This window comes from Onychostruthus taczanowskii, unplaced genomic scaffold, assembly GCF_017590055.1.
Source record: "Onychostruthus taczanowskii isolate IOZ18803 unplaced genomic scaffold, ASM1759005v1 scaffold6, whole genome shotgun sequence".
Taxonomy (NCBI): domain Eukaryota; kingdom Metazoa; phylum Chordata; class Aves; order Passeriformes; family Passeridae; genus Onychostruthus; species Onychostruthus taczanowskii.
Window position 1 is genome coordinate 3,295,556 of NW_024503679.1, and position 27,048 is coordinate 3,322,603.

The following is a 27,048-nucleotide window of genomic DNA, read 5'->3' on the forward strand; positions in this document are numbered from 1 at the left end:
ATCCTGCTGGCTGCTTGCAGCTCAATAAGGGACTTTATTGAGGTGTAAAAGTGTCTTTTTAAAGCCTAAGGGTAAATTTCATCGCATTTATTTTTTTGAAAGTGGGTTTCCAGTACTGTAGAGGCACTCATCTGCCTATATGTGAGATGAGAGCTGAAATTTCTACAATCTCTTAAAAGACAAGCTTTGCAAAAGTAAAAATTAACTATTTCCTATATGGGGGGAGGAAAAAGGATAAGAGGAGATTTCATTGTTGCCTAAAATTACCAGAACAGAAAAGAAGACTACTAATAATAGGAATATCTTTTTAAGCATAGACATGGTATAATGAGCTCCATGACTTAGAAAATGGGGCTAGATGAAGCAGAATGGAAGCAAATGACCAAATTTTTGGTGGTAAGTTTAATTAACCAGCTGGATTCTGAGGGGTTTTCCACTAGCTGAAGTAGTTTATTAATAATTTTTCTTAAAAAGTTATATCTCTAGTAAATGACAAAATCTACTCAGTTTTGAGAAAAATGTAGTGAAAGGGGAGGAAAAAGCCCCAGTAAACACCTTTCTGTTACATCTTTGTAGGTGTCCAGGGTGTTGGACATCTAAAGAAAAATATTTCAGTTTACTTTTGATATGAGTCCAACTGTAACTTTAATTTTTCTGGTTTATGTTTGGTGAAATTTCAAAATAACAATTCTTTGCTAGTTCAGGTTAAAAAAGCAATACTTGACCAAGTTTTCAGAGTGATTGACTGCAGTTCCCTGCTTATGATTTTTTGAATTACAGATCTTGACAACTGAAACAACAGTTTTGCTGTTTTGTAGAAACTTAGTATTCCTGTGGCCATTGCACTTAATGGAAAAATTAAGACAAAAGCTTTCTCAGTGTTCACGTCATTCCATGTGCCTAATTGGATGAGTAAGGAAATGTGTGGATGTTCTTTTCAGAGGAAGTGTCTTATGGCATGAGTTTGTTCATGTTGTAAGTCACAAGCTACTGCCCTTCAAGGCAGCCCACGGGCATAAAAGCCTGTGACCACTGCAAGCCTCTTGCAGACAGTGTGCAGCCTTCTGGTGTGTGCAGCTCTGTGATTGCTGACCCCTTGTCTTTTCTTCTTCATTTTTGCACAGCGTTGTATGAATGTTTCTCCACTTGCATGTTTCACCTTCCTTTTTTAATGTGGCCAATTGTGACTGCAATTGAAGAAAACCAAGAAAGAGAAAAATTCCTTCCCCTTTTGTGTATGAAAAAAATTAATTTATGAAAGTATATGGGAATATGCTAATACATGCTTCTTTTATTTATACATGCTTGTAAATATACTTGCTTTTTCTAAGAGTCCATGCTTGACATAAACCTGGAAACACTGGAAAAATGTACAAGTTCCCTATCATGCAGCTGATCTGTGTCCATTACGTATTTTGTACCTTGCTGCCATCTGTCTACTGGCACACTGCATGGGTAGAATAATAGGGGAAAATTCCAGTTAACTGTGAACAGCATACAGCAGATATTGGTGATTTGCTGATCCATGGAAAAGCATCAAGTGCTCCTTGACTTAAAGACTTCCTAAAAATCTTTTGACCTTTTCTTCATATGATATTGTATTAGTTCTAAAATATGTTGCAATAACTAGAGATTGTTTTAAACTGAATTTAAGAAATCTAGACTGAAATATTGAGAAAATAATGTAAACTGTAAAAAATGTATTACTTTATATATATAATCTCTAGAGACAGAGAGTATCTACATTATGCTAATTATCTGGTTTTCTGCACTAGTTCAAGGGTTCACCAGTGATCATTGCTGAAAACCTCACTCCAGCAGGGCTCTTCCACAGGAAACCTTATGTGCTTACAATCAGCCAGCTGAATTGCACATTATCTGCAATTTTCAGTAACCTGCTCTACGTGACCTGTCCAAGTCAGGTAGCACTGCAGCATTTTTGGATGGGAGTGCTTACAGCCCTCAACTGAGTCTGACAAGTGCCTGCAAGGTCAAGGGAAGCATTGCTCAGGTAGATTTTGATTCTGCAAGCTGTTCCATTTGGCTCCAATTGTCTGTGCATTTGGAATATGAATGTCCATGAGGGACAGGATTACCAATGGACTAAATCCTGGCCCTCTCCAAGAACAAATTTCCGTGTTATTACTCTTTGCTTTCTTCATTCATTCAGGGACAAATGTCTTCACTGAGCTCCCAGACAGTTCTTTGCTATTTTGTTTGAAAATCATTTGCAAACCTTTGTTAGGAAATGAAATTGAGACAGGAAGTGTAGATAAAACCATGAGGGTGCATGTACCAGGGTGGGTTGTAAAAGCTCTGCATAGACAGCTCCTCTGGTGGAAGTCCATACGAATTTACACAAATTCAGCAAAAATCTTATTTCAGGTTATAGTTTAAAAGTTATTTTCTTGGTCCTCTGGAGACATTTAAATATTTTAGGAAGAGCTGGTTGCAGTTTAGTTCAGTTTTCCCCAAGACATCTCTTTAATGTTTGTTCCTCAGATAACACCCGTCTGTTCGGGTCACAACACGGGGAGTCAGCGGTTCAGTGTCTTTGGCCAATACTATTTATAATGTTTGTTTTGTCCCTATAAGCAGGTCATAGAATTGAAATTATTATTTTTTTCTTGATGTCTCAGATGGAACATGTAGTTATAGAAGCAGAATTTTGTTTTTACTGTGGCATTGACAGTATTCATAAAAGTCTGTGATACACAGATGTACACCCTTCAGCTGATCTAGACAACAAATCCCTTATGAAAGATGGTAGGGTTTTTTCCCTTCTCCCACAAGAATTGCCTTCCTGTGGTTGGGACATGTTTTTATAAGGGAGATAGAGATAATCTGAATAGTAGCTCACTCTGTCTTGGAATATTGATCAATATCTGCTTCAGCAATAAAATAACATTTAGCTAGAGTGAGAATTTCCAAAGGGTCTGGAGAATATTGACAGCCTTGCATTATTTATTTTTGAGGTTGAAGCTAGAGAGAAAAAGTGGTTTTATTTTCTTCTCTTGGTAAGCACACACAAAAGCTTCTAAATTTTAGGGAAATTAAAACCAATAAATTAGCATTTTAATATAGTGAATTGTTTCATCTGTGTTCTGAAGATTTTGATATCTCTAGAATGATAATTCTTCCCTCCTGAAGCCAGTGTCAGAATGACCAGTTCTTAGGAAGTTCAGCCTGTAACAAAGAAGGGCGTTCTGTCCTGCTCCAGTGATTTGTTCTCTGTGGGATTCTGTGTCTGGAACTTGTGTGAGGCTGGTTCTTGTCTGGGTGCTTTGGAGGCCTTTGGAGGATTGCCTGGGAATTCCTGTAGTGACTAATCAAGCCATGGGACATTCAGTTGGAGTCACAGTTCCTCTAGAGATGCAGAGAAATCCTAGATATGTGTTCAGCTTGGCTGTACCATGAGTGTGCAGAGGGAGAGATTTGCACATGGCAGAGAAATCCAGCTTGCCTAAGACAGAGAACTTGGCATCCTGTCTGACCTAAACACTCAGTTTGTTTTCTGACAGAAAGTCATAAATGGCAATGTAAGACGTAATTAAAGCTTTCTTCCCATATTCAATTTCCAGTGCATCAGCTTCTGGAGAAGCTAAGCAGAGATAATGGGGGTGTGGAAGGGACCACACTGCAGCAGGCAGCAGACGGACCAAGCCAGTCTTTACCCTGTTACATGGGTAATTGCAGAGCTATGATTTAGAGATGGAAAAATGTGCATGTTAATCTAGAAACCTTTTTTGTCTGGAAAAACTTGCACAGATTCTTGAGAAGCATAGTGCAAATCACGAGGACAATTTGGGATTCCTGTTCTAGGTTTTTTGTTCTGAAATACTTGGTCTGCCCTGAGCATCAGGAACATGTGGCTACCCTATGCAAAGTGTATCTCAGCTGGCTCTTTGCTAAAGGTGTTTATGACTTTTGTAGGTGCTATTGCAATGATAATCTACAGTGTGTCCTCATGTCTGCTCGAGTGTTAATTAGTTTATTGTTTTACATAGTGTCTTAAAAGCTTTTCTGTTCCATTCAAAGTTTGACTGTAATTCAATCCTTTAGGATGTCCCACATGTAAGGCAGAATTACAGAGCAGGAGGTTAGGGTGCAGTATCCCTTTCCTGCTGTGTTGCTGCCTTGGCATTTTATCTGTTTGACATCTTTGGTAGATGAGTGTCTGAAAGGAGAGTGAAAGATGACAAAGAGATTTTGTTTTCTCATTCTCTGTATTAGGCATCTCACTCTCCTGTGAAGGTGGGTTTTTCTGTTTCAGTTTGTGTCTCAGCAGGAAATATTCCAATTAATTTACGTCACAGATGTACCTTGTTGAAGATCACCGCTCATTTTGCCAGGCACTGCTACAGTTTTGTTACGTGGAAATTTTTTTTAAAACAGCAATGCCCTCTCTTTTTGCAATTTAGTATAATAATGCTGGAAGTCTGTAGTACTTGAAACTCTGTTTATGGTCAGTTGCACTGACCTATTGCTCAATTCCCTTCCAGCTGTAACCCCCATTGTATTTTCTCACTGCTGAAATCAGGGCTGGTTTTCTCCTGTGCTGCACAGTGTCCTTCCAGTCAGTGACACAGTCACTCTGTTGGAGATTCAGGCAGGCACAGTTCTGTTCATGACTTGAACAGGTTTTTACTTCTGCAGGATGACAGTCTTTCTATTGAACCTTGGCCTGTGCACCCTGGATGCATTTCTGTTTCATTCATATGTAAAGATGCTCTGCCAGTATCACTATGGAACATCTTGATTTTTTCTGGAAAAATGTCATATTTTGCTGAGGTTTACAAATTATATTTCATTTGCTGTATATATGATTCGTCCTTAGCCAGCTGACAACATAAAGTTCTGGTCTTTTAACTAACAAAATGATTCTTTTTCTTTCAATGAAAGGTAGTGTTGATGACACTTTGCCAGGTCAACCTTGGAAATGTTTTATCCTTGAGCAGGATTCAGTCACTTGTAGTCAGGGTAAAGATACTTTTTTTTTTTTTTTTTAGTAGACTACAGTAATATCTATATGAAGAGGCAATAGTGGTTCTATATTGCACTATCTGTTCTTTCTAAACCCATAATTCATCATTCTCCAACTGTCTTGCTCACAATATGCATTTCAGACAAAATACAGTCTAACAAACAAGTGCAAAACCAGCTTAAATACTTACCTTTAGAGGTAATAATAGCCATCATACTCAGTTTAGTTTCTGATGGATTTCTGCTATTGGCCAAGCTGTTATGTTTAAATGTTGAGCTTCCTTAAATTACATGTTACTTGCATCTTGTCACTATGTTTGAATCACTTTGCTCTGTAGTTCTACTGAGGATTTTGTTCTCTACTTTGACCTTTGTGCTGCACTTCAGAGCTCTTTACTTTGTCTAACTCACTATAGCAAGTGAGTGTATTTTGAAATGTTGCCTTTAGTTTTTTGACAGACTTCATGTGTATAGTCTCAGGTGCTCCCAAAGTGCTTCTGTAAGTGGCTGGTTCCCCTGATAGTAATTACACACATTTTGGATGCAACTGGCAAAGGAACAAAGCCGAGTGGGATGGAGTTCAAGACACCTGGCAGTGTTACCTTTCTCCAGTGCCAAGGGGACATGTGACAGGTTCACCTGCCCCACTGCCAGGAGCGGGGGCAGCTGTGGCTGGTACAGACTCTGCCTCTTGTCATTTCCACCTCTGGCACAGTGTGTGTGTGTCCTGGCTGGGAAAATCCCTCTGAAGAGTTTCTCAAGATATTGCAGGTTAAATAAAGGCACAAAATCAATCCTTCTGGAAGGTTTGGGAAGTAAAATGGAACATAATGACCTTACAATCATTTTAGGGATTATTGTAATTTTTTCTTGTTGCATTTTGTTGTATACTGCTTCATGCATGGGATATGACACTAGAAAGAGCTATTTGTCTTCTGTTGTAATTTGTCTTCTTTCTGCTAGAGGGGGAAGAACAGAGAGATGATAAGTTTAGGGGGATAATATGGAATGTCCTCTAGAAAATTTCATACTGGTTTCTGCCACACATGGTGCCTTAACACACAAAATAATTTAAAATAAAAAGAAAAAAGAAACAAGCAAGCCAATGAACCAAGAGTGAAGTACTACTTAGGATATTTTTTTAAATTAATGCCTCTTAATTTTTGATAGAAATTAAAGCAAGGGCCATTTGTTGTAAACAAATTTCCCATCTCCCACTGTAAAAATGTGGAATGTCTTTCTTCTGCTAAAACATACAGGGCTCTGTGAAATCAGCCTGTGGAGAAATTAAATGAAATGTTACATTTCTGTGTTGTCAGATGTCTGTCAGCTGCTAGTATAAAGAATATTAAATAAATCCTTTAGGCTCTAACTGCATGGCTTACCATAGGATAAATGTGTATCAAGTTCTCTGTTTTAAATTGGCAGCTTCTCCCAAATGGGTAAAAAAAATTGGTGGTAGTGATGTTAGTGACGAGATCCATATTATCTAGAGATAAGAGTAAGTCTATTTCTATCTGTGTAAATATATCAGTAATATGCAGGCATATAGAATAACATAGATGCAGTATGGATGTAATCTACCTATTTGTTTCTATATAAATATCTATATACATTTTAATATGTGCATAGCATTTTCTTTCTGTCCATAAAAAGTCACTTTTATTTTTTATACTTATGATGCCTTTATTCTAATGCATTTGACTTCTACTTATTAAAGTATTTGCTTATTTCTTTGCATGTTACTTGATAAGTTGCTCAAAACTTATAGCAGATGTGGGGGTATTGTGCTCCTTTTATTAATGGGTAGGACAGTTGGGAAATAAAAATCAGTTCTAGGGATTGAAGTAGGCAGTTCATCTACAGATAATCATGTTTTTCTTATTGTCTACATTTGTAATAGAAAATATGGAAATCATTTCTCTGACTTCAGCTGAAGAATATATGAAGGGGATAACATAAGAAATCTGTGATAATCTTATGTACACAGCTCTCTAAACATGACATTTAATTTTTTCAGTCTATGGCAAGGTTACATTTCTTGCTGTTTGCATTAGGTGCTCCATCATGTTGTCTTCCTTCAACCTTGCAAAAGATCTAATTTGCTGAGACAGTAAAAAAAAAAATTCTATTTATTAGTTTCTCCTAGTCGTTTAAAAGATGGAAGAAGTGAGACAACTGGGGGATTGTTTGGTTAATAAGTTGGTTGGTTTGATGGTGGATATTTTTTCATCTTTTTCAATGAGTTTTGATACCATCTACGTGTGCAGATATGTGTTTGTATGCTATACAGCAGAGCAGATCCAAGAAAATTCTTATAAGGAAAATTTACAAAATGTTCAGTGTGCTTGCTGGTAGGCTTTAGTAACAGATCACATTTGTCACTAAGCTTTACAGTACTTTCCATGTGTAAATATATTTTCTTTAATGTATTCTGGCCTAGATGTTGTGTCTCAGATGAGAGAATTAATTAGATGGGGAATTCCATGGCTGGATTATGTCAACGGCAAGTAAATCGTCTTCTCTTCAGTTGATGTTAAGTTCTTTTTAAGATTAGTATAATTAGTCTCATTTTACAGGTGTAGGAACTGATTTGGAAAAGCAGAGTTAGTCTCATGGGTTTGTAGGAGCCTTGAGAGGCACATCTGGGGCCGTGTGAAGGAGGATGCTGCTGGAACTGCAGCCAGCGTGTCTGTGGGTGCCAGTTCAACATCTGCCTTGCCATGGCCAGGCAGCTCCAGAGCCTTTGCAGGTCAGCTCTGTGTGTGGCACTGTCTGCTGCACTTAATAAAGCTATTACTTGAACAGTGTGGGATCCCCACTGTAAATTCATGGCCCCTTTACAGTGTTTAGGTGTGCCTGAGATATTTCTCTTTCCTCTGTTTCCTCTTTCTCAAGGCAAGTTTTGATCTTGTCCTCGACAGCTGGTATCATTGAGGAAAAGAGTGAGGAGAGGGATTTGAGGCAAGGGTTGTTTTGTGTCCCATTGAAATGCAAGTGGCTCTTAATGTGTCAGGATGTACAAGCAGGAGGAAAAGAATAGAGAAATGTGTGAGCAGAGGTGAAGAACTGTCATTGCTCTCCACTACTGAATAGGCAGAGTGGGCTGATGTCATTGCCACCATAGGAACAAAAAAACCCCAGAGAGATGCTGGGCTTGATTACATCAGTTCATAAAATGGGCTTTGCTTTCCTCTTTGCACTACCAGCTTTGATGCAAACGCTGAGGTAATGCAAGAACTCTTACTAAAAGTGCAAAACAACCATGTTGTAATTTTTTTTAGCTTCAGAGAGGATTCATTGTTATTGAAGGAGTGGTGATTGTGCCACTCATTTTAGTAAGTACCTTTTATAACAGTTGACATTCAGCTGGACTGGCAGAGACACATTTTCATCCTTTGATGCTGTTTCTAACAGAGTCCCTACCTGAAATGGAAAATTTTGCTTCTTCATCTTTTACACATACACAGGAACTTGAATAGAGAAGAATGGAAGTCCTGCATTATTTTAATGCATCAAAATATGCAAATATACTTCCTTTTTTGTTGTCGAACTTCCTGCTTATTCTGCCAATATATGTGAAAATTTGAATGGGTCCTACTAAGAATGCTTATTGAAGCAGGGTTCCCAGCTTGCTGCAGTGGGGGACCTGGGCTCAGTTACAACACCTAGACTGGCCAATATTGAAGCAGCTGCCTTTGCAGCTTGTTTCAGGAACATGGGTAAATAAGGCTCTGCACCCTTACTGAGCTATTTGCAAAATGAGAGCTTAAATGTGTTTGGATGTAGCTTAATGATACACAGACACACAGATATTGTAATGAACTTATCTTGGGGTTTAATAAACGTGTAGTTGTGTTGCAGAACTCTACTGTCTTTGTTAAATGGCAGCTATCAGTGTAAAATTGGTTATCCTGTACATCACATCTGAATTTCATATTTTATACCAGCATGTTTTGAGAAATATTTAGAATGGGGTTTTCACAGGGACTGAGAAGACATATACTGGGGAATGCCCTTAATAAAAGGGAATCATTAAGGGTGTTGTGAAAATAATATTCATTTAGCACATGAGAAATAACAGTAACTATTTTATTTACCATAATAAAAAAGGTGGAGGAGGTAATTTTTGGAGCAAAACAGCATTGTGAAGAAGTGAGTGCATCCTGGGTCATTTTGCCAATGAAACTCTATAACCATATAAACATAAAACAGCAGCTTGAAACATTTAACCTAAAATCTTGGGCATTTCTCCTTTAAAGCTCTGTCTTGCCTACTTTTGAAGAAATAGAGTTAAGCAGTTTAAAATTTTGTTTCTTATGATATAAAAATATGTAAGGACTTTCTGTTAATATCATACTAAAATTATTAGACAATTCTGTTGTTTACAAGCGAAAACAATTTTGTGATGTATTTCCCTCTCATATATGGAAAAAACCCACATCTGCCCATAAAATTTACAGTTTTCCAAAGGATACAGGAAAATTATATTAAATAAAAAAAAAAAAGGGGAGGAGGGGTGAGAAGCAAGCGTTCAAATTTCCATGGAAGCTCTGTGTTTATGTAAAGTACAGCAGCTGCACTGCAAATTCCCCTCTCTGGATGACCTCAGTTCTGAACAAGACAGACTGTTCTGGCTGCAGGTGTGATTACTGAATTATTTGTTCTGTTTTAGTGTCAGTCAGTTACAGAGAAGTATTATGGGTAAAATTTGTATCCACTGAATAAAGTGAATTGGTAGATTTGGTATTCCACAGTTCACTATGTGCCTTCCTGCTATTGCAGAAATAGTTTATTTTATTCTCTTGAATTGCATTAGTTAAATGGGACAGACAAGAGGAAGGGACTCCAGCAACAACCTCTGAATACATCAGGCAAGCAGAAAGGCAGGACTGCACTGAAGATAGTGCTGGACATAAAAGACAGTTTTGACAGCTGAATTAGGATATTTTTTAAGAGAATTGAGAATTTTATTTTTTTCTCCATGCTTCTTGAGAAATAGAGCTGTGGAAAATGCCCACTCCTAACACATGCATCCAGTCAGCCTTGGTTTGAATGGGATTGTTCTTGTGAACCTGCCAGCAGTTTTCCAACCTACCTTAGACCACATTGGTCTTTTCCAGGTGTCTGTACTTATTTATGTTCTGTGTGCATTTTATCTCTTACTGGTTTATGCAGTTTTCTTTTCTTTCATCAGTGTTTGGTGTAGACTACCAGAGAACAGGACTAATGTACTGAAATGAGGCTCCTTTTCTCACACTTGTCTGTAACCAGACAGGTGCAGCCAGCCTGGGGAACCTGGGTTCCTGAACACCTCATGTGCAGCATGTCAGCTTTTCAGGGTCTTGAAGAATCTGCACAGATCTAGAACCCACAAAAGTGAGTCCTTGTAGAAAGATGAGTATAGTTTCCTCCAAATAATTAACAAATCCAGCCTCTGCTTTGACAACCATGTAAGAGAACTATTCACTGTAAGATGTGTGACTTCAGCAGCCAAGGCAAACTTGCACTTGTAGGAGGTTCTCCCTTTTATTGCTGAAAGGACAGTAAAAGGACATGGCACTTCAGGTGAGTGGTAGTCTTGTGAGGGTGAAGGAGTGATGGCAGTAGTGTCTTTATGCATCCACTATTCTGATTCTTCTCTCTTCAAACATGGTCCTGACAGGACTGGCTTCGTGTTAGGCACAGAGCATTAGTACAGAAATGTGTGTGAGAATTTGGAAACTTTTTTTTAAAAGGAAAGGGGATTAAGATTCCTATCTTAAAACAAGGTACTCATAAAAAAAAGGTGCTCACAAACACTTTTGTGTTGTGTTTAATAAGCTTGCATTATGCTGTGTGCTGTAAGTAAAAAATAGATGGAAAATGGAAGGACGTTTGCTGAGACTGATTGTAAATACTGATCTTGGTTTTGATCCAGTGCAGTTTCTCTAAATGATCTGACTCTAATTGAAGACATATAGGGAAATAGATCAGATTGAGGATTAACAAGGGTTTTAGGTGAGTAGTGAATGATAAACAGGTCAAAGGAATGTGTGACTAGTGCAGTCACAGTATAGCATGGTTCTCCTGAGCATGACAGTTGCCTGTTTTTCTTTTGAAGCATCTGAAGCAGATAGATCTTCCTCATGAAACTGGTAATGCATTCATGCTAGGACTTAGAAATGCATCAACATTTCTAATGGTGGGAAGTAGTGGAAGAGGGGTTTGGCAGGGTCAAAGACAGCTCTAGCACCACCCACTGCTGTTGGTGTTGGGAGTAGTGAGACACTGGTGGTAAACAGCTGGGATTTCTCTGAGTCATTCATTCTCCATTCCCACCTCATTGCTCTGTCTACCTGTGTGGGTGGCCAGGTGCGCTTCTAGGCAAGGAAGTCATTAAAATTGATGTCACATCTCACAGTCATGTTGTGGGGAGAGGGGACATGATCACATCTTTTTCTTACCTGTTTTGGAGCCTTTGTGCACTCACCTGTGTGTTGCATGTGACCATCAATAAAAAGGGCAGGGGACCAATGCAGAGATTGAAAATTATTGTCCCTCATGAGGACACCATAGCTTGTATCTCTAGTCTCACCTGTCTGTGACATGCCAGGCACTAGGCTGCACATCCCTATTAAGGTGCAGGAAGGGTCTTTTTCAGAAGCAGAATTGTGAATATCTTTGTATTGTATTCATCTGCCCATCTGCTTTCTGGGGGGTAGATGGTGGTTTTAAGTCGATAGCAGTTGATCTGATCAAGGGTATAAAGGTTTGGGTGATACAATTAGGGACACAACTTCAGCAGGTAGCATGGCTTGTGCTTGAATCAATTCTGCCTCCTGCTGAGATAAACTGGTGCAATAATAAAGTGTCAAGGCTGGGTGTCATCAAGGCTGGGACCTTTTGATGAAGGTCCCAAGTCGGAGTTTATGGTGCGCTCACTGTCCTGCACTGACAACTTGTGTCTGTTAACACCAGGGTTGGACATTTTGCTTCAGAAAAGGCACCTCCAGGTGGAAACTCAGGGCAAGATTGCTACCTCATCATGAGGCTGCAGTAACCTGGAACAGTATTTTGTGTATGTGTTCTTTTGTTAGATGGTGTAAGGTAGAGCACAGAGTCATCCTGCTTCTTTTAACAATGAAATCTGACACACCTGAGCCCAGGGAGGCCAGCTGGAAAAATATATTGAAACCCCCCAGTAAGTGAGGTAGCACCATGTAGCATTCAAACAAGTTATATATAACTTGAGGTAAATAAGAATTGTTTCTTTATGATCTTTGAACTTGTTTGCATGTTTCGCATTTGTTCTTTCAGGTAAGACAGTGAAGTTGTCAACTGCTCCAGAAGAAGAGGGTCTGGAAAGAAAATGTCTCTGGCAAAAAAAGTATCAGGTAACACTGGTAGTGGGGAAGATTATTCATTTTTAAAAATATTTATCTGAACCAGTCTTGATGAACTGAGTTACATCTGAATTTGAAGTTACAGGTTCAAAGGAAGGAAATCTTGAGCTCTTGGTTACTGAAACCAGAAAAGTGCCTGTTTTTATGTAAAGTGATACTGCTTTTGATATGCAAATGCTGCACTGTACTCTGCAACCTCAGCCTTCCAGAGAGCAAAAGGAAGGGCAGAGAAAAATATGTGTGGTGCAGGAGTTCAGATGACACGGAGACAGGGTTCCTACTCGCTTTCACAATGCAATCCTAAATTCCAGTAAAGCACGAAGACATCCAATCAGCTTGGACTCTGAGGGCAAGGATTGCCCTGTGTTGTAAAGGCCTTTGATAATTCCTGCGTGCCATGAGTATAAAAGGTAACTGAGATGACTGAATGTTCAAGTAGCTGGAGCAAGCAGTAATAGAACTGAGTGGGCTGTAGCCGAGTGACAACTCATCATATAATCATCATGTTTTCCACTTAGAGCATCTCTGAAAAACAAGAAAGATGGTTTAATTCTTTTTGCTCTTCCTCTAAAAAGAGATTTTGAATAATTGTTTTTTGGAAAACTTTCATTGACTTCTGGGCTATAGGTACCTGTTTTGAGTGATAGAAGAGTTATTGCCTGTGGTTCAAAATATATTCTCACACACAGACACCCCTCATTAGATCATAGGAGAATTTCCCTTAGTCATTTTTCTTTTCCCTTAATTGGCTTCTTTTGCACAGAGGTCAGGCTGGCTCTGCTGGCATTTCATGGTGTAGAAGCAATCACTGAGGAAAGCACAGATTTGTGCATGTTTTGGTGTCTTTGATGCACCATTCTTCCTCCTGCCCATGTCTCACCCCTAAGGAGCTGCCAGAAGAATCCTAGATGGGCACAGATGGACCACCTATGTGGCCTTTTGAGAGCAGCCCCCTGCCCTCCCCATGGCTCAGCTGTACCATGATGGGGAGCCAGGCCACTGTCCCCCTTTCTTCTCCCTCAATCCTCAATTCCAAGAAGCTGATTGAGGAGAAACAATGGCTCTGTGATTATACAGAGCAGAAGCAGGTTCCCAGTTTTTATAGGAAGCTCTCACTAACCTCTAAGTCAGTCTTTTTTTTTTTTTTTTTAGCATTATCAGGAGAATGGCAACTGGAAAATGGCTTTATTAGGTGAAATAGGATTTAAAGGAAGATGGGTCTCACAAGATGAAGCTAAAATCAATAGGAGATTGCACTTTATGCTGTGAGCCTTTAAGACTCCGTATGTACTGTGTGGTCTAGTTTTGGGTTGGGGGCTTGTCAGGTTTTGTATCCAGAGGCACCTTGCAGTTAATAAAATATGATTTTTTTTAAAGTGAAATTCCATTTATTATTGGTAAAGGTGGAGCTGTCCCTATGAAGTTGATGAAGTGTTGTAAAAATGTCTTGAAGGGTGAAGCTATGGCTGTGTTTTCCTGTGAAGTCATCAAACTGGGTGGTTGGTGCAGAGTGTGAGAGTAACTTCAATTGTTTGCTTTTGTATTCTTTCAGAAGGGGTAGCTCTGTTAGCAGCAGTGCACTCCACTGATTTGCTAAAGTTTGTGCAGCTCTCTAGAAATAGGTTTTCTTACTTAGCCCACCACTGAAGTGTCTATATGCCTGTAACTTGCTTTGCTGTTGGCTTTCAATTACTGTTGGGGGGATTGTATAAGATTCAGAAATAGCTTTTTCTCAGAAATTTAGGGCAGATAAGTTAACTAGAAATCATCAGAAATTAGGAATATACATGCCAAAAGTCATTCATCTTCTGCCACCTAGGAATGAATGAACGAATGAAGAACATACATTCTCATTTAATTGAGAATTCTGAGTTTTCAGTGGCTAGGGAGGGAAAAGAGCTACTTATTTAATAGTGTTTTTAAAAGATGAATATCTTCAATAAAGTGTAGGTGTTCACAGTATTGGGGAGGCAAAACCAAGCTTTATGGTCTCGTATTTATTTCTCAGTCATGCTACAGACTGCTCAGACAATCAGCAGAGCAGGTGTGCCCAGGTGGCCCAAAGCCAGCGGTGCAGAGAAGGAAGGAATCCACCTGTTCAGGCCTTCTGGGATTTAGCATCACCTTTGAGTCAGTGCAGACTGCTTTTTCTGGGGAAGTGCTGTAAGGCAGATTGGTGGAGACTGGGGATAACATCATTGTTGGTTCAATTCAGATTGTACCTGTCTTATTTCAGAAGATGAATGTAGATAATTGATCAGCTTGAGAGCTGAGATTTGGTATTTTTCTAGCATGGACCTGGAAAAGTGCCTTTGCTTTTTGTGATAAAGAACTATGTGTAAGGTCTTAATTAAAAAGAGTTTTCCCTTGTGAAAAAGTGTCTCTAGCTTTTGACCAGTCAAACATTTGCTGTGTTTTCTGTGACTTCATGCTGTTACTACATTACTATAGATGTTGATGCACAACCAGACATCAGCCTCAAAGTGACACATGCTCTGGGAGCTAAAGGGACTGTACAGAAAACTTCCCAATATCTTGGTGATACTGCTTCTGTCACCAAAACCTTCATGAGTCATCAGAGATTGTCACATTTTGGTTATGCCATAAACAAGACCCAGGTTGAATTTTGAAAGTATTAATAACCTTTATAGGAGCTTTCTGTATATGTTTCATGTTCTTTCCAGAAAAATTTTCTTGTGATTATTTCAGTTTGACTCTAGTGCCATTTGTTTTTCTTTCATTATGGATGAATCATCAAATAGCTGAATGTAGAATTGAATTTGACTGAGGTCAAATTCATTGCTTGTATTGGCAATTACAATTTCATTTAAATCTGTAGTTCACAATTGTAAGAAGCTGTGGCTTTTGCTTTAGCCTCTTCACTGAAAGACACATTTTGCATCTCCATGCCCATTATTTGTGTTGTCATAGGAATTAAACCCAATTAGGATGACGCCAATATTCTTTTTCTCATTTTCCTAACCTCTGTTTTATTACCCAATGGATGCATGCAAACATCCAGGGATGGTGCTAACAGGAGGCAGAGAACCACAAGGGACTTTTCTCTGCAGCCCCTTATGTATTAATTTTTTCCTTCACGTTTTTGCTATCTAAAGAGATATTTGTTCTGGCTATCTTTTAACTTCTGCCATTGGAGCAGCTGTTTTTATTGGCCTTCAGAGAGACCAAGGGGCACTTTGATGGCCAGTGACACTCTGGGAAGTCCTTCCATGTGTGCTGTTTCTCACTGAGTGTTGTGAGTGTGCAGCAGCTGAGCTGGATGAGAGGGCACCAGGACAGCACAGCAGCATTACTGATACACCACTTGCTCTCAGTGATTTGTGGGTGTGGCTGTAATGTGTGTGTGAAGGAAATACTGCTGTTGCAAAGGAATCAGATGAACTCACACATCTTGAGCATCATTTTTCATTTATAATTGTGTGTACTTGTACAATCTGCACATAATAATAAAAACACTACAGTGAAACTGAGGTGGAGTTTGGGTAATGTTTCAGTCTAGAAGTTTGAAATAAAGACTTTGGCAAGAGTGAAAAAAGTATCTGGACAATCTCTTTAAAATGTCTAAATTTGGCATATTGGATTGTTTCCAATAATGCTGAGACTTAAAGATGTATTATCTGTAGTAAAAAAAAAAAAGTCAGTAAAATTTTGCACATGAAATAACAGTAGAAATTTGTTAAAATGTACATGTAAGTTCCCAACTGCATCGAGTTGTATCTTCATTTTCTAAATCTTCAAAAGCAGATTCAATTTACCCCTCCCCCGCCAACCGGTTCGGGAGAAAAAGAGGAAAGAAACCTGTTTATTAAACAATAGTACCCAAACAATATTAAACAGTAAAACCTCTTGCTGCTCCACAGAGATGACAAGCTCAGAACAGTCCCTCCCCGGCTGCAGCTTGGCTCACTCGGTCTCTGACCGGTCCCTCGGCGCTGGAAACCCGCGGCCCAGGCCCGGCCCGGCAGCCACAGGCGGAGCTGCCGCTGCTCTGCTGGGTGCTCAGGCCAGAGCAGGCTTGAACAGCTCCAAGAAAAGGAAAAACCACAGTCCAGGGAACTTTGCCTCAGCTAGCTAAAACTAACTAAAAGCAAAAAAGAGCTCTGTCCTGCTGTCTGTCCATCCGCAGACAACACAGTCCAGGAGCAGGAATGCGGAGGAGTGAGTGCAGTCTGAAAACAAACTGCGGCTTCTTCCCTCCCCTCTTCACTCTCTGGAAAAGAGTCTTAAAGGTGTAAAAGTTATGATTCAGTATAAACAGAACAAGATGATTGGGGATAAAAGCATCAAATAGTCAACCCAGGACAATGACTATGGAGACTATTTAGTTCTTTCTGGTCAGGTTACCAGGGCTCTTCTCCCTTTTCAGTGCAGTTTCACAGAATAGTGAATTTAATACTCTAGGTGGCTAACTTGCGTTCACCAGGTGAGCTCAGCTCAGCCTGTGGGGCAAGTAGTGTCTAAGGGCTTTAAAAATGTCCAGCAAAGGAGGGTTATGTTGAAATCAGTTTGTGCAACAGTATATACTTGGAAAAAATGCAGCTAAGAGAGTGGAAAAGGAAAATAGAGTGGATTGGATTTTCTTTTTAATAAAGGAGAAAGTGTAACTAGGAGGGATATAACTTGAAAGAATTGTGTGAGTTCACAATTCATATTCTTAGTATTAAAAAATTATAAGAATGAAAGCCCCACAAACTTTAGATTATGTTTTAAGGCTTTGATGAATGATGCATAGACTAATAGAGAAGCAATATTTAATCAGTCAAAGAAAAAATGTTATTTGGTCATAGTATTGCTAAACAGGCTGTAAAAGAAGAATATGTACAGGTCATTTTTGCTCTCTTAGCAGGTCAAGCAGATCAAAGCTATATAAACTACAACATATCCAGTCAGGATGCAAAACACTTGAGATAAAGCTCATTAAACCACCCAGGGTCTATGCTTCATGGTTAATTTAATTAATATTGAGGGTTCTTTTAGATCAGTCTGCAGTGCTTGTTGATTTAGGGGTTACTGGTTTTTTGTTAAATCACATTACTTTTTTTTTAAACAAAATGGATGGTTTTCAATCTGCAGGTAAATTTTTCATACGTAGAAATGGACTAAATATATTGGATCTACTGGAGTATTTTACTCAGTTCTGCCATGGACAGAACTGGTCAAACTGGTAGAAAACCAGCCCTCTAAACTGATTTTGAGGTGTGTTTCCTCTGTGTATCTATGCCAGACAGGAAGGGGGCTGGATTCCTAGGAAGCTGCCATCTGATGTAGATAGCATAGAATTTTTTTTTCCCATCATAATGCTACAGAAAAGTATTCCAGGGTCAGAGTGTGTAGTGAGTATGACAAACGGATGCAGAACAGTAACAGTAGTGTCACTTCTGGAATAAAATAGTAAAACTTGTTCTGCTTTTCTCTCCATCCTCACAGGCACATGATACTGCAGAGATTCAAAATCAGAAGTAAATCAGCTGGACAGTTGCCTCCTGCCTTCCTAAATAGGCAAACATATTAGAAACACAAGAAGGGGCCTACCTACCTCATTCCTGTGAGTAGCTATAAACATCCCCTCCACCCCTCAAATCAGCATCTGCTGGGTAGCTGTTTTGGGAAGCTGAGCATAAGGATGTGGTGAAGAAAACAAAAATTTTAATTTGTTTTCTTGTTGACAACAATTAAGTGTAGCCAACCAAAGAAACCAACTAAAATCATTAACAGGCTACCAGCATGCCTATTGCCTGTGGCTACACAGAGCTGATGGATGATGCATTGCTACTCATTAAATGAACCTTTATCTGTGCTTCCTAAAGCTTGCATACTGCATAAGTTCCTAAAACCATCCGTATCATTGCCACGTTAAACTGATGCTGCAGTTGATGTGTCACTGCAGAAGCTGTTTGGGGCTTACTTCTTTGCTTTTGTATTTCTAAGCAGTTCATGCTGTAATAATGTGGTGTAACCCATTGTGAGGCTTGAACAGAAGATCCCCAGAGTGACCCCTTGGTCAGGGCAGTGAACAGAACAGTGTTTGCTGAATAGCTGCTGTGTAGCTGAAACTCATGCTCTGAACTGCCTTTTCCTTGCTGGCTTCTCTTTCCTTTCTCCAGGGAGAAGGTGGGTTTGCGGGTGTGGATACTGCCTCGTTTGCTTCACCAAAATGAGTTAGGGCATGCAGGAGAGAAGGGAGACTTTTGCAAGTAGAACCTATCATGGTGAGTCAGATTTTGTCCCTGCTTTTGCTGTAAAAGCTTCTCAGTGTCGCTACATTGCTTAAACCAAACTGTTCACACAGAATTCTCTCTTCCCTGGATGTATGTTACAGGTTAAACATCCTTGGCAGCAGTGGGGGATTGAGAGGTTCTTCCCTACTGCTTTTGCCTCCCCTGCCCCATGAGGTCCATAAAAGTGCTTGGGGGGACCTTCAGCAATTTAAAGCAGCAAACTGAATGGAGCTGAATATAATTACTCTCTACCATGTATGCATGAAAAGTATGAGAAGCTGTGGTCTGTGGCTTTGATTTGGAACCATCTGTCTTGAACGTTATCCTAACATTACATACATGTGAACTTTATTTTTAATTTTGAGTTGTTAAATACCCTCTAAAATACCTGAAAGAGATTAATTCTGCATGACTATAGATGAAGTTTCCATCACTGTTCACTGTGGTTGTGAAGGAGTCCCAGGAGTGCAGTCCCAGTCCATAGCACTGCAGCATGGACATTGTATCTACCCTGGTATCTTCGTGTAATAGATTTGTTTCTAATTTTGAAGCTTAACCTTAGGTTTGAAATTCACTGCAAAGAACTTTCTCAACAGCAATAGGGAGTAATGAAACATAGTTTGTTACAGAAGCATTGCCCTTCTCCCTCCTCCTCATGGTGATAATTCTGTCTCATGTCTTGCCTTCTTTATTGCCTTCATTTCTCCAGGTTTTCCCAGCCTCCTACTTCTGTGTTATCTCAGTTTTCACTCATCTCAGTACCTTGTATGGATGTGTCAGATCAGGCTTCTGGGCAGAGGGTTCCCACATACTGCACTCAGACAGGCCTAAGCACTTGTGTGTCTACAAATGTGACAGTTTTGAATTGATTCAGAATTCATTTAAACAAAAACGAATGCAGAATTTTCTGAAAAATGTTCACTTTCAAGCAAACCTTCATACCAAATATGTGTAAAAAGACTGGATTGTGTGTGGATAAGCAAAAAAGTAGAGTTCACAAATCTTTCTTTCCTGCTTTCAAGCATTAATTTCTCCAGTTCCTGTGTTGTTTTGGGGTATGGTTTTTTTTTGTTGTTGTTTTTATTTGTTTTGATGTTGGGTTGTTTTTTTTGTGGGTTTGCTTTTTGGTTTGGTTTTTGTGGGGTTTTTTTGGTTGTTATTTTTTTGTCTCTGACTGCCAGAGGTCTCTGCTTGAACACAGTTTCCATGTCTGTCTCTGCTTGAACACAGATTCTTTGTCTCTTCCTTTCAGAAGTGGGACTTGATGTTCCAAACTGTCTTAAGGCTCTTGAACTATTGCTGAGCTCATCAGTTCTCTCTATAGCTGATGCACAAATTTTTTCTAAGCTCCACCCTCCCCTGTGCATACTGGATTTTATTTAAGCTTTTGAGGATTAAGTATGGTATTAGTAAAACCTTTGGGGCTCTTGCTGAGAATTGTATAAGTATCCATTTTGATCATGGAGAGCCAGCAGTATCCGTGTGTTGAATACAGAATTTTTCCTTTGGAGCCATTGTCACTTCAGAAGTCCTTGTGAGTTTGGACACTGCACTCAGCATCTGTGAGTCCCTGTCTTTCTGCTTGGGTGTCACACTACTTTGATTTGTCCTTGCCAGATCACCAGCACTGAGCAGATTGCATTGCTCTGTTCTGCTGGGACAAAGTCAATCCATGTTAATGGCTTCTTTAATCTTTTAAAAAAGTGATTATTTTATTTGGGGCAGTGGCTCCAGCCAATTCCATTCTCTTGCTAGGGATAGTAGTCAAATAGAGATAAGCAGTGCCTGCATAAAACAAGTCAGACTCTAATCTTGCCTCATTTTGTGCCTAATTTAACTGAAAAAAAGATTCTAAACTTGGTTCTCAGAAGTCGTACCATTGCATGGCTAATGTGGTTTACCTTCTCCAACCTTGATTTCAGGTAATACTGGTTAGCCCTCTATATACTATTAACTCCTATGTATCTAATCGAAACCAATTTATCCAATGTGTCTTGTTTGTGCATCTGATTTGTTTAATTCTACTGTGTACTTCTGTTAGATTTTGGTTTTTAAGGTCCAGAAGAGGGGAAAAACTAGAGTAGACCAAGGAACCTGCAGACTTGAGGAAATTCAATTGTCTATTATTCCACCTTGCATAAGTCTCTTTTTAGCTACTAATTGTTTTTGTAAAAATAGATCCTTCTTGGATATTTCTTTCACCAACTTCACAGAAGTTACTTTTCTGTGTGTCCCCTGATGCCCTGGTTTAGATGGCTAACTCTTCAAGTTACAGGCGCTGTTTGTTGCTGTCTTGAGCTGTGGGAGCTGTTCAGGTCCTACTGAGCTCGGTGTCTACCAGAGCAAGGTGGTGTTCTAGCTTGTAAATAAGCCCAAGAATCTCTCACCCTTCCGCTACAGCCTCCTGGGTGCTTCTCCTTTGCAAAGGAATTTCTAGGTTCTACTTTGTTTTACACATCTGCATCAGGCAGCTGCTTTTTCCAAAGGGAAAAAGGGGCTGGGGACAGCATCACCCAAAGCACAACCAACTCCTGCCTACGGGTTGTTAGCAAACTGCCTTCTTTGGGATGTAGGCCATGTCCCAGAACTTTCCTGTAGTGAGGAGGTGGTTATCACTTTTAATTTTCTGATGCAGTTACTATAACTTGTAGTCAGAGTGATAAGACACAAATGTTATTCCAGTTTATTTAAGTTCCATCTTGGTGGTTGCTGTGGTAGTATTTTTACAGAAGTTGGCTTATTATAGAGCAGTGGCATTTGGTTTTGCAAGTAACTGGGACACATTACATGCCACTACATGCAGTTTACTCTTGAATCCATCATTTGGCAGTTACTGTTCATTTTCGGCTGATTTAAGATGATGTACACTTTGATTATAATCTGAATTTCAATATTGAATTTGTCCTAGGAATCCTCATTAAGATACAATTAATAAAGACTAACTGGTGTATTAGGATACTTGGGCAGCCCTGCCTAACGTGGGTGGAAGTATAACTATGTTGTAATTACAGACAATGCTCTGTCATTTTGAGATTTAATTTCTAGTTGGATTGGTTATTTTAATAACTGTCTATTATCAGACAGTTATATTACATTATAGCAACAATATTGTTATGGCATGAGGTACATACTGTGACTGAGTGCAAACATGGAGATGTAGAAAACATAAACATTCCAGTTAGTGCTCTTCTACATGCCTATACAGCTTTTATCACTTATTTTGTCAGTGTGAACTAAACTCATTTACTCAGTTCTCATGAAATCAAAATACTTTTGCTACATTTTAGAAGTAAAATACTTCTAAGTCCTATTCCACAGTGAGGAATTAGATTCATTCTCTTTTGCACAAACTGTTTAAATCCTGTTTTTTACCACTGAATCCATGTCCCTAAAGCACAAACTTCACAAAGCCTTTCAGGCCAGTGTATTTCTTTTCTTAGCCAGTACTGTCCAAGGTAGTTTCTCATGGAATTTCAGGAAATTTTTGTTTGTCTTTAAGATTTCTTTTTCACAGTAAACCTGTTTTTCTGAGGTAGGTAGTTCTAGACCGGGGTGAAAAGAATTAAATGTATCCTTTAAAAAATGTTCTCACTGGACAATCTGACCATTTAATTTAAAAATATGGACTGGTTTAGTTCAGAGCAAGATCCTGTCATTCTACAGAAATATATCTTAATCTAAGAATCTTAATCCATTAAAATTACCAATACAGAGCAGTAGAAGGATACAGTTTAAGTATTTGATGCAGTATACATTGATTGTATTTATACACTCATTTTATAGTTATTTAGCATGAAGTCCATGGCAATTTCTCTTTCATTAGTTTTGCTGTTAATGATATGATGTGCATATTAGCATGGTGTCTGCAGACAAAAATAGAGACAGTGGCAGCATGATGAGAGCATGATCTTTGTCTCTCCTGAGATATTATTATTTTAGGTAAGGTGATTAGAAACTCTTTAATTTCTAATGTATTAAACCTTTAAAATAAGAATGGTTCAAAATAAATACATCCATCTGTTCTAGATGCTGCATGGATTCTGTAGTAGAGTTTTAGCATTGCACAACTAAATTATGGCCCAGCCTAAGTTCATTCAGAGTCATGTTTATCATTAAATTCATGTGGTTTTTAATTACCTCTCCTGCAAAGCCAGAAAGGATTTCAATAAATTAGACAAAAGCTATCCATCTCTGATCTCTCAGTGTTTTTAGTGTATATAAGGGCAGAGAGCACATGGCTGGAGAAGCTGGCACTGTATTGCTAAAAGAAGAAAGAGCCAGTTCATAGAGAAGACAGGGGATACCTTGTTTCCAAGTAAGTAATCTCCTCTCACTTTTTTTTTTTTTTTTTTTTTTTTGAGCTACCTCTGTATATTTAAAGCATGAAAAACTGACATCATTTGTTTCACAAGGATGTTTAAAATCTTTGGAAACGTTACCCTGAGAGAATAAAGTTTTGCGTAACTAAAATAAGTTACAATGTAAATTAGACCAGCAAGATTCTAAAAGCATCTCTTCATGGAGCACTCAATTCTTTACAGAGGACTAGAGGAGCCTTAACACTCTTATAAGTTGAAATGACGTTTGGCAAATAGTGAATTTCAAGGCTGAAAAGGGTCAAACAAACACTGTGGTGAAGCTCCAGATATTTATTTCCTGGTCAGATTTTGCTAAATTTGAAACTGAGTCTACATCCTTTGCAAAATGTGTACTGAATGTAATTATATTCCAAATATTGTTTCACTGGAGGCTATGATATTTGACTCTTTAATTTGTGTTATTTATTATTGCTGTGTTACAAAACTGAATTGTGTACTGCTGGTATAATAAACTACCAAATGCCTTATCAAATGGGCAGGGATTAAAAGGATGTCTTATTAAAACGTCTTGGTTGAAAAGTTATGTGGGTAATTAGATACATTTTTATGGTGAGGTATTTTTTTTTTCTGAGGGAATGATCTTTCCCTTTATGCAGAAATTAAGAGAGATTTACATTCTTTTCAGCAATTGTTAACAGAGATTTTACTGCATACAAGAAATCATTTTAGTATTTTTTCATTGATTCTGAAAGCATCTGCTGGATTGCTCAATACTGCGATGAGACAATTAGATACAATTTTCATTCTTGTGTCAATTAAAGCATCACTGAGAGGAGGCACCCCCCAAGAGAAAGCCAATTGTCTCTTTTGGGAAAGTTTGGCTGGTGAAGGAAAAAAATGCCTGACATTAGCACGGTACTTCTTTTTTACTCTGTTTGATAGAAGTGCATGCACGTGTCTGGGCTAACTCTGGGATGTGCTGGTGGCTGCACAAGTTAAGGGTGTTAAAGGACAGAAATCCAAAGAAAATTATGCTTCCTTCTCTCTGCTGCTTGCAGAACAATTTCCTGCAAGCTGATAGAATTTCCCAAATAAATTTTCTACACATGGAGCTGGTTTATTCATTCTGTGAATTCATAGATATTAAGTGTGCCTTGAAGCATGCTGATCCTTGTGTGTTAACCAAAAGTAGATAGATGGGTCTGGATAAAATTGAAGAGATTGGCACCTGCAGCACTGAGATCTGCCTTCTATTTCTGAAAAATATTGGAGCTATTTATAAATTTGGAAGATCACAGGACTGTATGTGGCTTATCATGCTTATGCTTGTTAGTTAAGCTTCTGATGTACTATTGTAATTAACTTTATTCCTAGCTTTCACAATCACAAGGCTGTTTTTCTATTTTTAAGGCCTTCTGCAAGAATACTGGATATTTTCTCTTCACTGAAGAGCTGTGGCACATTGCAAATGATGTATAAAGCTTTAGTGTTTCTTTATTTCTCTTCAGTTTGATATCACAGCCAGCTTAGTAATGCCCAGGAGAAAGTTTCCAAGGCCTAGAAGGGAGAGCAAAAGTGCTATAAAAGCTAAACTCTTTATGCCTCTACCTACAATGAGCAGGGAGCTGAAAAAGTTTTCAGTGTTTATTTCAGGCTGTTTAAAATACAGATGCAGGAGAAGGAAAAAGACTGCAGTTCCTCCCTGCTCTTCCTTAGCACATTAACACTCTCTAGAGCAATACATGCTGTCCATTTTTCCTGCTCAGCCAAGGCACGTTGAGTCTATCGACCTGTCTACAATCTTTCCATTGCAAACATTCCTTCACTCCTCTGTTCCATGTTAGCAAGGCAAAGTGATATAGTTCCAGCAGTTCTGGTATTTTCTCAGCCAGGTTTCTCCAGTAAGAAACCTGATACACTACAGCTTCAGTCCTTAGCTTTTTGTTTCCACATGGAAAAAAATGTGGAAAAAAAGGCCCTTGCTGAAGCCTTTGGTCCCATTGATGTGTGTGCCTTCATCTCAGTGTTTAACAGGTGGATTAGTTCATGGAAAGAACTGAGAACAATGTGAGCAAATCTGTCCCTTAGTAAATTCTTGTAGTGGTTTGTAGTATGCCTGATAGGACAGGAAGATTTCCAAGGTCAGCTTTCAGGGGTGACACTGGCTGGAGTGATATTCTATTAAGTGTCTGACTTTCCAGAGGTAAAGTATTATGGGAACATTTAATGCTTATCTCAAAGTAGCAATTGCAATTATCATATAAATTCTCTGAATGTCTTTCTGTTTGAGAGCTTAAGTTCTATCATTTGAATTACAGAGAAGGTATAGAGCCAGATTTTCAACCTCCTGCTGGAGATGGTTTGTATAACTTTGGGCCATTTGTCTGTGGCTTTACTTCAGGAGAGTGACAATCTAATTTAATCAAGCAGATGTGGATTTGTATATGGAGAGTAGATATTCAGTCACGTAAGCTGTGTAAAAATTCACAGGACAGATTCAGAACTGTTTGAAGTTGCCCAAGAAGTTCTTTGCAACTAAATTTCTTTTGGATGAAATCTATTTATGGAAGTGGTATTTTTTTTCTTCGTTTTATTTAAAGTTTCCAATCTATAGAGATCATAATCACAGAAAACATCTTTGTTATACACAAGACAATAGTAGTTGCTGTGTAGTTTCCAAGTTGCATATATTACAATGCACATAAGCAGATCAATTTCTTTATTAAAACACAAATACTAGTGGCATGAGTTTCATTCTGATCCAAGTTTAAATATTTGACTGTTTGACGGTGGTGACCTTCTTCTTTTCTTGACATACCACTTTTTACATTGAACTAGTGCTTGAAAAATCAAATTATTATCAACTGGGTAAATTTCAGCTTGTACCATTTTACATTTCAAGTATCATGAGCTCCCCACAGATAGTTTGCTTTTCAGTGTGTACTGACTGCAGCTCCAAGAAATGAGCTCATTCTGTCTGTCATGAAATGGAGAACACTGCTGGGTAATCGACTGGTTCAGCAAATGGAAAAGCAAGAGGTTTTTCCCAAACATTTGTACATAAGAGAAAAGCTGACTCAAGTGAGTCAATATTGCATGTCTGCTGGTTTTGGCTGGGCTAGAGTTAATTTTTTTCACTCTGTCTGGTTTTGGATTCGTGCTGAACAGAGGGTTGATGATATAGAGATGTTTTTGTCATTGCTGAGTGGAGCTTGCACTGAGCCAAGGCCTTTCCTGCTTTTCCTTCTTTTAGTCTGGGGAGGGATCTGGTGCACAGGAGGTTGTGAGGAGATACAGCCAGGACAGGTGATCCCCACTGACCACAGGGATGTTCCAGACCCTGTGATATCATACCCAATGTATAAAGTGGGGGAAGAAGGAGAAAGGGGGGGCATTTGGAGTGACTGTCTGTCTCCCCAGCCACCATTCTGTGGGTTGGGGCCGTGCCCTCCTGGGGATGGCTGAACACCTGCCCAACCATGGGAAGCACTGAACTGATTCCTTGTTTTGCTTTGCTCTCCCTGTTAAACTTCATCTCAACCCAGAAGTTTTCCAGCTTTTACCTTTACCAGCTCTCCTGCTGGTGCTGCTGGAGGGGAAGTGGCTGAGGAGCTGCGTGGGGCTGGGCTGCTGGCTGGGGTTAAAAAACCACAGCAGCACACACTGCCTGTCTGGCAGACTGACTGGTTTAGTGCAAAATGACTGACGTAAAAAATAAAGCCATCATTTTTTAAAATAGCTTTCTGCAAAGCTAAGCAGGGGAAATGGGAGTTCTGCTTCTTGCACTGTGGTTGGTCACTTCCTAAGTCACTAATTTGAAAAGCTTATGTAGCTGGGTTTTTTGCAGGTGATGGAAGAAATGGTTTCAAGCCAACTCTTTTGTTGGTTTTTTTTTCTTGGTTGGGTTTTTTGTGTTGGGGGGGCTTGAGGGGTTTGTTTTGTTTTTGGGGTTTTGTTTCACTTGTTTGTTTTTGGTGGGATTTGTTCAGTTTTTTAAAAATTCCTTTTGTGTGCTTTATAGTCTTGTCTGTCTGTTGAGCATCTGTCTTCCAAACACTACTGATCTGTTGTTGTGGGACCAGCTCCCTGCATCAAATTGTAATTTTCTCTCTTTCCCTCCCT

General features: G+C 39.0%; 1 protein-coding gene across 3 annotated transcripts in view; it reads left to right on the forward strand.

The window, feature by feature from the left end:
* The window catches only part of OTUD7A (OTU deubiquitinase 7A), a 97,200-nt gene that overhangs the window by 22,088 nt on the left and 48,064 nt on the right, over positions 1 to 27,048 (forward strand). For 2 of the 3 annotated variants that reach the window (XM_041418784.1, XM_041418787.1), the window contains exons 2-4: positions 12,283 to 12,359; positions 17,817 to 17,934; positions 18,494 to 18,598. The gene's annotated coding sequence lies outside the window, so the exon portion shown is untranslated. The remainder of the gene's footprint in view (positions 1 to 12,282; positions 12,360 to 17,816; positions 17,935 to 18,493; positions 18,599 to 27,048) is intronic. The other variant, XM_041418785.1, reaches the window with a different exon arrangement.